Raw genomic sequence first — 14,847 nt, forward strand, 5'->3', positions numbered from 1 at the left:
AGCAACGCGCCCATATTATAAGTTCATGATGGTGTACAATTGATTGTACACTTCATGCCCCTTTTTTATCATATAAAAAATGTTATTTGAATAACCATAAATGTACATAAACATTCCGATACAACCTATATTCACAACACGCACCAGTCATTAACACATACCCTCGAGCATTTAACCCAAGTATGAACAAACACAGCTTCTATGCAAGAGAATGCAACAAGGCCCATTACGCCATACGGGCAACTTCTGTCTCCCATACAACAGCGGAGGCTACACCGAAAAGCAGTTTGTAAAATGTCTGATTGTCGATAATTGGCCTTCAGAACGTGACGAGAATTTGAGCATGTGGTGTGCAGGCTCAACCTAAGTGCTTGTGTAACCTCTGTTGATAGAAGTCCGAAACCAAAACTTTCAGGTGACATTATACAGACAAGGCAATCTCGGTATTGGAGTATACCCCTAGTGTTCTGTGGCTGTGATATGTAAGTATTTAACTATGGTGTATATGGCACTAGGTCACGAACATGCTTGTCTATGCCAGTGATCATATGGATACATATGTAGAGGAAAGACATATCCTTTGACGTGGTTATGAGTGTAAGCTTAAGGCCATTGATAATTTTGGATATGCCTGCTAAATAGCGATTCAGGCTACAATGTGGTACCATTTTATCTTCGCACCAATTCTGGTATGTGTGTGTGCCTGTGCGTGCGTGCGTGTGCGCGCGCGCGCGCGCGTGTGTGTATTGGATGAATGATGCAAAGTACATTATTTAAGTATAATACGGAGTTTCCGTGACACTGACATGCTTCATCTGCATTAATAGTTCAACTTTATGGAAATGGGGCAGGCAAATCCAGAAGATAATTTGATTGAATCATGAATTCGATCCTAATATGGATCGTGGCAGTAACGAAAGACTACACTTTACAGCGAACAGTGTGATGTAGAGCAGTGGTGCACCCATTCCCGCTTTGAGTTGGTTTGTTAGGTCATATAAACAGTGCGAATGAACATTTAAACTACAGATCACTAAATGGCATGTGTGCTATCCAGTCATTTCCCCGTGATCTTTCAGTTTGCGTGATGATCTGTAAATGTTGTATGAACTTTTAAACTATTACAGACAACGCCCATAATTTGTCATCATCACGACAGGGTTCCTGTGGTAATAATAACATATAGTGCCTTAAATCATAAAGTCATAATGCCCTCACATTTAAAGATATCGTAATTTAAAATAAAATGATTTTCCCGACAGAGACCGGTATATCATCGCCAGCATCTGAGATATTGATGAAGTTTTTAGTACGATATGTGCACATAAAATAGATAAAGAGGTAATTTATACATTAAACTTTCCTTTTCCTATGACGATCTGCATTAACCTGTTCTTCCCACGTCTGCTGGTTGTTAGATGTATTGCTCATAACACGTGGGCGTATTTCAGTCATTAGGAATATCACATTTTGACATCTGTAAACGTCCTGTTTTTTTAACGATTAGGTTTGAGTGTGATTAAATGCCACTATATGTTGACAGAACAATGGCGCACATTACATAACACTCCACTAACACCAGCACCGTGGCTGTATCTACAGGATACTCGGATCTTAAGGGTTGCGTCCCTTACTTGTCAGGATCCGCTGGCCGTAAAGTTTTATTTCAGGTTCGCCCTGTTTATAATCCTTGTTATGTCGGGACCACCAAGGTGACAAACGTTTACGCAGAGTTCACCTAGGTTTGATTCCAATAATAGGCTAACAAGGTGTGTGAGGCGTGTACAAGACTACATGACAAGAGGGATGATTTCAACTTTCAAACTTGCCCTTTATATCGAGAAATATTCCTGCAGCTCCTGTCCCTGGTGTCTACTTTTCACAACTGTTGAGGTACAATCGCGCATGCTCTTTCTACCAAAATTTCAAAGAGCGTCATACATCTCTTGATCAAAAGATGTTTGATCAATATTACAAGATTCAAGGCCTCAGTAAAGCTTTCAAAAAGTGTTATGGTAGACATGTGGAGACATTTCCAAATTTGAGGCATCACTGACAAAATTTATATACGATGCCATTCCTTATTTTGACTAGTACCATATTATCCCGTGTTTTTTCAGGTGATCAATTGGCTTACTTTGCATGTGTTTGTGACGGGTGCCATCGGTGCGGCAGGATATTTCACCTTTTCGCGAACACCTATTTCTAAACCGTATCACTATTCCTTAGTGATTCATAACACATGCTCATGATATAGTCGGAATCGTACAATTGACTCTTCTTTTGGCGGAGCTTTGTTGTGAATATGGTAAGGTGTTTGTCGCTTTTATTTATTGTGAGATCTCACTAGCAATTATAGCAAATCACAACGTGAGAAGGGTCCACAAATTGTATTATTAAGTTTCCCATTACTGGTATGGATTTATATTCATGAAAAAAGCTGTCATGATTTTTATCAGTTAACCAAACAGGAATAAGTACCGTTACAAGGTAACACCTTTAGAGCAAAACTGAATACATTGATCAAACGTAACCAATGCAGCTACACTGAGACGGTCACATTTAAGTGATGTATCTATTGTGCTACCTGCAGATTTATGAACCAATTAAGTTTAATCTGACCGTGTAGCTTTCTTCACGTCTAACTTGTGCCATGTGTAACCAACAGTCATTAACGCCACCTGTGTTTGATTTTAAAGCTTCTGCTTTCGTTTGACACTGAAGCATTTTAATGAAATGTATATTTGAACATGAAATTTAAATTCAGAATATTTGCAAGACAATCAAGAAAACTGTGTTCAAACACTTCAATCAATTGCCTCAATTGTTTCCCTTTTACAATTACAATTCAGTTTAACAGATAATGGGAAAAAAATTTAAAAAATATTCATGCCGGATGTAACTGATGACTGAATATATACACAATGCCGTCAGCACACTCGTCACAACTCTCGTTACATCTTACAGAAACTCAACCCGTAGTGTTCCTAACAATGTACAACAAACTTGATGTCATGTGACTTTGTCTGTGTCACGTGATACAAAAGTAGACGCATTCCTGCATGATTGACGTCCGTGAATGACCCGCGGCCTGGGAAAGAGGAGTGTCAATCCCGGCTTTAATCATTACAAGTCTGCCAGCCCTGGGATGCCATGCGTTATATGCAATATGCGAGAGCTGGTATATTACATTCAGTGAGATGAATTGGCCGGAATCCCCCCATGCTGTGAGTATGATCAGTATGACATTTAGAAACCTTGCAAACTTTCACTCAGGTTATTTGTTGCGGACGACAACACGCTTTAGTCAGCGTCACGCTTGATGCATCGCTACCTTCGGAAAAGCAGCGTCTCTCATGCATGCCGTAAGAATCGATGTCGTCTTGTCATTTGCAGGTAAACTTAATGTATTTTGCATCGACCGAGGGCACCTGGGCCCGTTTGTGCATACGAAGTGTTTTAATGTTCTAAAAGTACGATAAGGCATGCTCAACCAGTGTATGAATGTGTGAACAATAACATACATATTTCATAACATATCATGTTTGAAAGTGATTCATCCTTACTATTACATATGGTCATTATCAATTTTGCCAAATATGACACGACTCAATCACATGTACAAATAAGCCACAATGGTATCGTTGACTTTCGCCTGAACATGTTATGAAGTGATTAACAATTATACTTTTTATAAGAAAGAAAAACTAAAACGCTTTTAAAGTGTCAGTTTCGTCCAAACATTAAAATAGTAATTACATCTTGCAAGATGTTTGTTTATAAAAGGCATTTTACATTGAGCCATTTCATCGTTTGACTTTTATATTTTCATTCAAACTCTTGCTACCATTCGAGCAATGGCTCCTATTACTGGCGGGTTATGCAATATGCATCTCTTGGAAATATTTATTGCTCAGGACGGTTTATTGTGATAGCAACCAATACGGCCAGCAGTCTCTACGCTCCATTGAAGATATTCGATATTCTCTATCAAGCTGTATTATGATGTCAATTCCCTCCATCCCCCACAAACCGCTACCTTATGAGAATGATTCGATGTACTGATAGAAACAGTGTTGACAATGTAACACGATATGTGTATTCAGCATGCTAGATATATGAATAGTGTAATGTGGTCGTGACTGCTGCTAAACTCGTCGACTGTTAATGAATTATAGTGTATTTCGTTTAAGATAGTTTCATTTTTTCATTTTAACCGCCTGTCTCAAGTATCACTTGTTAAAATACGCTTGTCATTTGTGTAAAATTAAATGTACAAAACACGAGCTCAATCTATATCGCATCAAGGCACACTCGGAACAGTTATTGACTTCTGTTCAATATATTATTGTTGTTTTCAAAAGTATATTCTAAATTACATGGCAGTGACATACATACATTCTTTTTCAATCCATAAGAGAATGCAGGACAATTTCAAATCCAATTTGTGAAATCCGATGAAGTATGAACACTATTTTGCGCCTGTAGCAAATTAGAAAGGTTTTCATTCTACAAAACATTATCTATAGGGGGAGCAGGTTTCCATGTCATGGTCTGACACAGCGAGACTTAACAGCACTTCGATATTGTGATATATGACCACAGCACATGTGTTAAAAGACAGTTGCTGTGTAACGCTATCCTCTTGTAGACACCGACACAATTCATTTATTCTCACTGGGCGTAATGTTCGCTGTTTGAGTAACATTAAATATAGATGCTTGTTATGAGTATGTTTGGAGCTAACGAGTCCATGCGGGTCCTACTTCTGTAGATTGTCCTCAGCCTAGCTTGCTGCATTCTGACTATTAAGGCCAAGGACAACGTCGTAGTTTCAAAACATATGGCCTCGTTCGGATAACTTCATGTTTGTTTCCTTGGAGTGTACAGGCATGATATCTAAGGCTGCGATTTTGACTCTTTCGGTTCGCTACCTACAGCAAAGCCATGTGACATAGGTAAACTGCATGCTTCATTTATTCTAATGTGGGAATATTCCAGCAATATTCCGACGGGGAATTTCAAGAATCGGTCTTCACCGCGACCAGAGAACACTTTAACTACCAGGCTACCCTACCGCTATACCTTCTTCTACCTATACATATTCTGTCCTGACAGATATTGGAAGGGCGTTAGGGTAGCGTTGTGGTTAAGGCTTTTCTTCTTTACGCTGAAAACCTGTTACGATTCCTCACAACGACACAATGTGTTAAGCCCATTTCTGGTTACCCTGACGTGGTATAGCTGGAATATCTCTACAAGCGGCATAAAACCATCAACCTAAAATAATAACGTAACAAGAAATAAAGAAAATACGTTTTTAGTTCAAATCTATGTTACGCCTCCATGTGACATACCACTAGGATAATTACATTTTGTGGAATCTTTAAATAATACCAGAAAACGATAATGACATAAAATTATTAATCAATTTCTTAATTTCCACAACGATACCAAAAAACAGCTTGATACGGACCATGAACTACTGAACATAACCAGACCATCCATATTGATCTGTGACACTATCCCTTGCAATTTGACGCCAATCCCATTTTCAATGAATACACGCGCATTATCGTGCCCTAGGGACGTGGATCTAGTCCTTATTACGGCTGTTCTCAGAGTGTTGCAGTAAATGTTATGAATAATAAATGCATAATATATTTTCGTGGGGTTATTTAGAATTGCCTCTTCCCGTTTTTATACCTTGAAAATAATTTAGAGGTAACCTCTGGAACTAAATTACTGTTAGGTTTGAACTCTTGACAGCAAGTACATTTCGATACGTTTTCGAATATTTTTCTCATTCGAATCAGTGTTTTGTGTTTGTTACTAATATCATCAGACCATAAAAATACAAAATTCATTTTTTGTAGATTCTTTGGTAAGCACGAGTACATCTGAACAGTCCCTTTAATTCACGTACACAAAACCTCACACATCATGCAATATTAGAAATTATTTTGATATTCCTGTTGTGACACCTTGGTTACTCGATGTCGCACAGTCGAGTTTTCCACGATGCCGATAAGGTTTCGGCACTGTGCCTAGATGCTCGTAATAGAACTAGTCCGTGTAAAACTATACAGTTGATTTGTTTTGCAGAGTACCAGAATGTACATTTTATGTTTCGTGTAATACTGCACACAGGTGATCTGCTTTGCAGTCACGTTGATGTTCGTAACAGCTATGTCCTGTATCACAACACATTGTTGTTCTGTTGTGCAGAGTACTTTCATGTTCATTATTGATCTTACTTCAGTTGAACACGTTGTTATTCTGTTGCGCAGAGAGCCTTGGTGTTCTTTACAGCTGTTTACTGTTCTGGAACACATTTTTGTGCTGCAGTGTAGAGTACCTTCATGTACCTTCAGAGTACCGACAATATCCCACAGATGCTCTATTGGGGACATACAGGGGACTTAGCCGGCCAGTCCAGTGTCCGTATGCCTTCTTGTCGGAGATAACCGGTAAGACTTTGGCACGATGTGGACAGGAATTGTCATCTTGCAGTTCAAAACTTCTGCCGATAATTCTCGCGAATGGAACAACGACAGGGCACAAGAATTTCGTCAACATATCGCTGGACAGACAAATGTCTATTTACAATAACCAAATCAGTTCGCCTGTCATGTGTGATACCGCCCATGCCGATTATGGTAAAAGTATTGTTGCCCTGGCTTACCGCACGCCGCTACGTCGTCTATGACGTTTTCTGCCATCTGTGATTCGGAGAAAAGATCATGATTTGTCTGTGGACATGGTGTAACGCCATTGGCGCACATCCTGTCCCTTGTGTTGCCCAGCCAATCCCAATCATTGTCGCTTGTAGACGACTGTTAGGGTCACACCCTTCACAGGAAGCCTTGCTTTCAGGCGGACTGCATGGAGGCGGTTTTTAACTGTAGATGTAGAAATTCGCCTTCCTGTCGTTGTACGGAATTCTCTATTCATATCAGAAGCCGATTTGAATCTATTGCGTGGTGCAATTAATGCAATGAGACGATCTTGTTTGGGTGTCGTTTCTTAGGACTGTCGCGCCCAGGTCTCATTGCAACCCCATCCGTTGGACGGTACTTGTTCCACATCACGTGCTGTTCATGCATGATGTGAAATTTCATTGAGATTAGATATTACATTCGGATGCCATTCAAATAATAAGTTCCCTTATTGGTGGTATTGTATACCAGTAGTTTATCTGCTTTGCACTCAATTTGATGTTCTTTCAGTCCCCGTAATATCCTAAAATATATTCACTAGATATAGTTTTAATACTCGGTGGACGTGAATATTGAAAGTCTGTGTGTGAGCAGCCCCACTTGTTCTGTTGTTTTCAACCATGGCATGACAACCGGGGCATATGTACTGACGTTCCAGTCTTAAGTCATGTGAATGTTTCCTGAATATAAACCACGTAACATAAGGTTTATTGTGTAATTGAAGCGCTGTCCTTAAGCTAAATTCATCCCGGCAATGAAAATCAATATCCTGAATGAATATTTCTTCATCCTGCATACGTTGTGTATGAACTAACACTGCAAGAGTTTGACAAGAGAGCGGTTCACCTTTTTAACACACATTTGTATACTTCCACTCAACGATTCGTCAAACCTCATATCATTTCCTCTTCAAATTAAACGTTATAATATGGCAATATTCTCTCATGATTGCGATCGTTTTACATTTAATGTTAGTGTAAGTAGTTAGGTTCAAATAATCAGGACGTAACAATATTCGTTTACATGATTTGAAAATTGATCTTAGGTACCAAATATATCTATAACGTTATAGACATAGTTTGATGGTAATTCAGCTATAGATGGGATATACAGCACCGTAAATGCAGACTGGCTGCTATAAAACACTTTGGGGAAAAGTTAGAATATTAAAAGAATTATGATAAATGACTTGGATTCTGATGTCGTTTGATCAAAAGGCACATCGTGGTGGGTAATATACGAAAGCAAAGGTCAATGTACTTACATACATATTTCTCATATTTACAGCTTTTCTGTATTTATTGAATATCATTCATGGGTTCTTAAAATGTTGATATGCATATGTTATGAGTTCAGCTTTAATCTATTTTGTGCAGTCAGATCCATTGGAGGATTTAGAAAAAATATTTTCTCTTCTGGGTTGCTATCACAGTTTGACACATTCCGCATACACAAGCGTACAGCAGATAAGTGTTGGACTGTCATTACACCAGTCAGTGTTTACTCTAAACGGCTCAGTAATACGAAGCAGATAAATCTCGTTGAACTAGGAACTGACCTTCCCCGCCCTTGATAATGCTAACTAAAATCATCGCATATCTCCTGAACATTTCCTCCTGCCAAAGTGACATTTTCACCATTTGTATCACAGGAAGGATCATGTTTGTCAAATGTGTATTAAGTCATATGAAATATTTCTCGCTTCTACACTTTCTATGAGTATTGGCTCGAACGTACACACATAAACAACACTCAACACACCATCCCTAATGACAAGTCTGACCACCTCTTGAGTGCCACCGCCGCACACTCTGGCGAGTACTACGTGTGGAGCAAGACTAGATCACACCAACACTCTGACGAGTATAGAGTATAGCCTGTAGAGCAAGACGAGATCACCAAACACACACACACACACACACACACTCACACACACACACACACACACACACACTCTGACGAGTACCACCTGTAGAGCAAGACGAGATCACCCCCACACTCTGACGAGTACTACCTGTAGAGCAAGACAAAATCACCCCCACACTCTGACGAGTACTACCTGTAGAGCAAGACAAAATCACCCCCACACTCTTGACGAGTACTACCTGTAGAGCCAGACAAGATCACCCACACACTCTTGACGAGTACTACCTGTAGAGCAAGACAAAATCACCCCCACACTCTGACGAGTACTACCTGTAGAGCAAGACAAAATCACCCCCACACTCTTGACGAGTACTACCTGTAGAGCAAGACAAAATCACCCACACACTCTGACGAGTACTACCTGTAGAGCAAGACAAAATCACCCACATACTCTTGACGAGTACTACCTGTAGAGCAAGACAAGATCACCCCCACACTCTTGAAGAATACCACCTGTAGAGCAAGACAAAATCACCCCCACACTCTGACGTGTACTACCTGTAGAGCAAGACGAGAGCATCCGGACACTCTTGACGAGTACTACCTGTAGAGCAAGACAAAATCACCCACACACTCTTGACGAGTACTACCTGTAGAGCAAGACAAAATCACCCCCACACTCTTGACGAGTACTACCTGTAGAGCAAGACAAGATCACCCCCACACTCTTGACGAGTACTACCTGTAGAGCAAGACAAAATCACCCCCACACTCATGACGAGTACTACCTGTAGAGCCAGACAAAATCACCCCCACACTCTTGACGAGTACTACCTGTAGAGCAAGACAAGATCACCCCCACACTCTTGACGAATGCCACCTGTAGAGCAAGACAAGATCACCCACACACTCTTGACGAGTACTACCTGTAGGGCAAGACAAGATCACCCACACACTCTTGACGAGTACTACCTGTAGAGCCAGACAAGATCACCCCCACACTCTGACGAGTACTACCTGTAGGGCAAGACAAGATCACCCACACACTCTTGACGAGTACTCCATGTAAAACAAGACACGATCACCCCCACACTCATGATGAGTGCTGGCTGTATGGTAAGATAAAACCATTACCACCTAGACCAAGTGCTAGGGCAAGTCAAAATCACACTTTGGCGAATTGTTAATGGTAGGGCATCATTTATCAATCAAAATTCGATACTAAATTATTGTTTCAAGCGCAGTTTAATCTCGATGTCAGTTTCCAGTTTTACCTTCGTGTTTTTATATCTTGCATAATAAATGCATACATGGTCATCTGGGCCCACTTAACATATATTATCGAAATACTTCTGCAGCGAATCATCACAGAACAGAACAGAACAGAACCAATCTCTCATACTGTAGTAACTTGTATTGTCAGTGTCAAGCCACCAGTCATTATTATAAAGTATAAAGAGACAAGAGGCGGTTATACACGACTAATGTTAAGTACTGGATATGTTATTTTTAGATCTTGATGGTAAAGCCAAGCATTTGTATTTGTGATACAAACCAGTACGTTTGATCTCTCATTAATAATGCAATTGGCATGATAATGTATTCGATAGATTGTGTGCTCAGCACATAGACATTCAACAAAACGAGTTTTAAGGCACGATTCTGGGAACTGCTGATGTCGGGTTATGTCCTGTAACAAACATCCAGTCCAGGGTGTACACTACAACGTGAATGCGGAAGTTAATTCGAAATGATTCAATCTTAAAAGGTAGCCGAAGTTTGCTGATTCTGAAATTTGGTAAGATCATTCCACCTTAACCCCTGACATTGTGATCATTTAAACACCAATGAGGTCAAAATAATGTTTCTCATCGTCGTTCGGGTCATGTTAAATTTTGCGGGTAATTGGTTTTTTTTCGAATTGAGCATGATTTATATTGCTACATGTTTTAGATGGTGTACTTTTCTATGCGCCCTTCGCTGTTCAAGGTTGTACGCCATGGTTAACTTTTCTGTGTGTTGAATGTCATTTAAAAGGTTTTCGAATAGTTTTCTAAATATATAAGTTTAACCTGAATCAGATTGCGATCCTATCTGGCATTACAACACGTTATGCTGAGTTACATTACATAATCCAGAATCCGATAATAGTGGGTTCATGTGGGGGGTTCTTTCTCATAAATAATCTTTGTCAGAACACAATTTACCCGTGCTCGTTGGTTTCATCAACTGAGAGTGAGTGAGTGAGCTTAGTTTTACGCCACTTTTAGCAATATTCCAGCAATATCACGGCGGGGGACACCTGAGATGGGCTTCACACATTGTACCCATGTCGGGATTCGAACCCGAGTCTTCCGCGTGACGAGCGAACGCTTTAACTACCCGACCGCCCCCATCAATTGAGAGACGTCTAATGTCTGCATTACTTGGGTTTGCCCTCCCACATCAAGTTGACACGCATATATGTAGCTGTAAAACTACTTAAAGAAGCGTTAACACCAAACTCAGTACCATCTGCTTAAGGAGATTCAGGGCATACGGTTTGCTTGACATATTATCTTAATCTTGAACGATATTTTGAAAATACTCCAGAATATGATTATGATTGATACATGTTCAATGAATTTCAAACAAACCACTCAATGTTACATTATGTATTTATTTAAACATGGGTTACAAAGTGCTTCTGAAGGGACCAAAAAGCAGTCAATATATTCTATATGAGGATAATGCCTCATTATTCACGGGAAAATTGATCGTAATTGTTCTGATCTTAAATTCAAAGAGATCAAGAGATTACTGCTACTTTGTTCCACAACGCAAATCGTTTTGAAAATAACAGTTTTAATGAAGGTAACATTGACTCAAATAATGAAATCCTTTTACATTGCAATTTTGATGTGATTATTATAAAAAGGGATTTTACGAAATTGAAAAATGCGTATGGTTACTTGCATTTCCTATGGCGCAGTGACCTATGGACCTTCAATAGCATAGGTCTGGCTGCCCTCGAAGGTTGACGGAGGAAGGGCGACCCAGTCGTCAAAGTGCTGCAATTCGTTGTGCATAGGTCTTGCTGCCCTCGAAGGTAGACGGAGGAAGGACGACCAGTCCTCAAAGTGCTGCAATTCGTTGTGCATAGGTCTGGCTGCCCTCGAAGGTTGACGGAGGAAGGGCGACCCAGTCGTCAAAGTGCTGCAATTCGTTGTGCATAGGTCTGGCTGCCCTCGAAGGTAGACGCAGGAAGGGTGACCCAGTCGTCTAAGTGCTGCAATTCGTTGTGCATAGGTCTTGCTGCCCTCGAAGGTTGACGGAGGAAGGGCGACCCAGTCCTCAAAGTGCTGCAATTCGTTGTGCATAGGTCTGGCTGCCCTCGAAGGTTGACGGAGGAAGGGCGACCCAGTAGTCAAAGTGCTGCAATTCGTTGTGCATAGGTCTGGCTGCCCTCGAAGGTAGACGCAGGAAGGGTGACCCAGTCGTCTAAGTGCTGCAGTTCGTTCTGCCGGAAACCGATGATCGTGGGTTCAAATTCCGGTTCGCTATAATTATTCTTCTAGGTGCTCTCGTTGGTAAATCGTAAACGTTTGCAAATCGTTTTCCTTAATCCTTAGAAGTTTCAACTAATTTCTACACCATTCCGAATTTTAATATAAGCATGTGTTAATGAATCACAATTAAATAGTGGTTATACCTGGTGCCCCCCCACACACACCATCCCCTTCGGTGGCACCTGTCACAAACACATGCAAAGGCAAGTCAGATTTTCACAACAAAACCGGGTACATATGGTACATTGGGAACTTGCACCGGACGTATCACTGGCGCGTCAAATTTTGGATTCGAACCAATTGCCAGCGGATTTTGGCACGATTAGAGACGCCTCTCTATACAGCTAATCGTCCTGCCGTAGACCATAGAGCCACCATGGAAAAGAAGTAACATTATTATAGCGATAACTCTTTTTGTATAAAATTGTAAGGTACACAATTAAGACGGGCTGTTTCACACGGGAATGTACTCCTAAATGTTAATTAGGCCAGTTTACATTAGCTTCGGCCTCCACTTATACCTATTACATGTACAAAGGTTGCTCTTTGCAAGACCTTACCAATGTAATGTGCTCATTGTAAAGGCACATTAACACCAAGCATAGCCACACAGACGATGTATTTCTTATCTGACTAGCGGTCTAGAAGTTGCGCATGTAATAACATGTTCTTAAGTACTTTTTTTGCGTTAACTAGCCGGAGTTTCTGACGTACAGTCTTGAACCACGCTGTGGAGTCCAAACTCAATTTAGACTAATGACACTAATGACAGTCATGAATATGAATAAAAAAAAATTAAAAGCCGTACTTTCAAATAATTTAGATCAATACTTCAAGATTAAGTAGGTGTACGAATAGTCCAGATGCCGCCATTTGCCGTGCAGATTAATGTCCCTTTGGTGTGACAGAAACCTATGCTTGTGGATTCGATTCGCTGATGCGCTCTGATTAAGTTTCTAGGTTTGTTAGTACCGTACACGTGCTCATGAGTAACACACTCAACATTAGATTATTTGAATGGTGGTTGATATAGAAGAATGACTAGGTCATTGCAGTGGATTGGTCTCGGTACCACAGGGGCGGACAGTAGCCTAGTGGTTAGAGCGTTCGTTTTACATGCCGAAGGCCCAGGTTAGATTTTCCCCACATGTGTACATTGTGTGATGCCCATTTCTGGTGTCCCCCGTACGTACTTTAAACTTACATATTCGTTATCTCAACCCACAAGGACTATGATGGTTGATGATACATACACGATCTGTGGGGCAATGATGTGTCAACCATCAACGTATTCATATCCGATGTCAATGTCAGTGCCAATGTAGTCTGTTTCCGGCATCCCAAAGCGCCGCAGCCACGGTCAAGACCAAAAAGAGACCATTGATTTGGATCTATTGCCCCTACTTCATAAGCCATTGAACAAGAACAAGACTTTACTCTGTGCCGTTGAGAGAATCAAACTAATCCAGGAACTGTTGCAGATGAATGTGTTTACAAACGGTGAGATCCCACAATATTGACACGTGAGGATACATAGTGCTTGCAATTGTTATTGCTTTGAAAGGTTTGGTCAAACAAGAAGCAGATTCCACAAAGTCAGAATGGAACTGCATCTTCCTTAATTTAGACAAGTACGCTTCCGTAGGAAACTATGAGTAGTATATGGTTACATCTCCATCACGAAAGATTCAGGGAAATTCGCCAAAAACGAAAGCAAATGTCCTCTGAAGTTTTTGTGAAATGCCCTCCTTGCTCAGAGACAAGGTCCTTGTAAAATTTTAGGATAGGAGATTTAGACAAGAAGTTGGCATCCCCACTGGCATCAATGGTGTTCCTCTCCTTGGGTGCGAGTTAGAATATTTGTTTGGATTTACAAAATCAAAACATGGGAATTTGGCCTGATGTTTTACTCAAGATCCAGGTATACCGATGATTTGTCACGGTTCAATAGCCAATTCCTTTCCTCTGACTTCCCCACCTGAAATAAATGAGACCGGAGAGACAGCCTCATCTGTTTCATATGACGTTGTAAGCATAAAGATTCAGAGTGACAAAACTTTCTACAAGTCACTTTGACAAAAAGAATGTACAAAACGTTCCAACAGTTAACTTTCCATTTCCGGAGCTCCAGCCTTTGGTGTCGCAACTTTTGAGGTACAATCAAGCATGCTATTTCTGCAAAGATTTCTTACAACACTTTCTCAATAGTTGTTTGACAGGGTTACACCATTCAAGGCCTTAGTAACGATTTCAAAACGTTTTATGGTGGACATGTGGAGGACATTTCCAAACTTGACGCATAAGTGAAAATAAAAATGTCTGATGCAATTCCCGTTTTTGACTTCTACCATATCTTCCCTTGTTCTTGAACAATTGCACTATTGATTTTCCTTTCCATATGTTTCTGATACGTCTGTGCCACCCGAGGGCAGAATAAGCTGACCTTTCCGCGAACACTGGGCAGAGTCACTGTTTGAAAGTGATACAGAAACACATCCGTATGATATAAATGGAATTATCGAAAATAGTAGATTTTGTTTGATTAAGGAAAGGGTTTGTCACTTTTTCACTTTTACTTACACATTATTCCTCCAGTATTAATTGTAATATGACTTCGACATATGATGTGAAACCACTGGGATCATGAAGCTATGACTGTGTGAATATGATAAATCCAAGGTTATCTTACGTCTCCGGCACCCCAATATGTAAGG

At 40.4% G+C, this 14,847-nt stretch overlaps 1 protein-coding gene across 3 annotated transcripts in view; it reads left to right on the plus strand.

The window, feature by feature from the left end:
• Window positions 1–336: 336 nt before the first annotated feature.
• LOC139456449 (TWiK family of potassium channels protein 18-like) overlaps window positions 337–14,847 on the plus strand; it is a 43,391-nt gene continuing 28,880 nt past the window's right edge. The window contains exon 1 of one of the 3 annotated variants that reach the window (XM_071238161.1): window positions 337–482. The gene's annotated coding sequence lies outside the window, so the exon portion shown is untranslated. Of the gene's footprint in view, window positions 483–3,141; window positions 3,228–3,325; window positions 3,397–14,847 lie in introns of those variants that run through there. The other 2 variants (XM_071238160.1, XM_071238162.1) reach the window with 2 other exon arrangements.

Source organism: Haliotis cracherodii, unplaced genomic scaffold (assembly GCF_022045235.1).
Source record: "Haliotis cracherodii isolate W230 unplaced genomic scaffold, xgHalCrac1.p SCAF_11, whole genome shotgun sequence".
NCBI classification, from domain to species: domain Eukaryota; kingdom Metazoa; phylum Mollusca; class Gastropoda; order Lepetellida; family Haliotidae; genus Haliotis; species Haliotis cracherodii.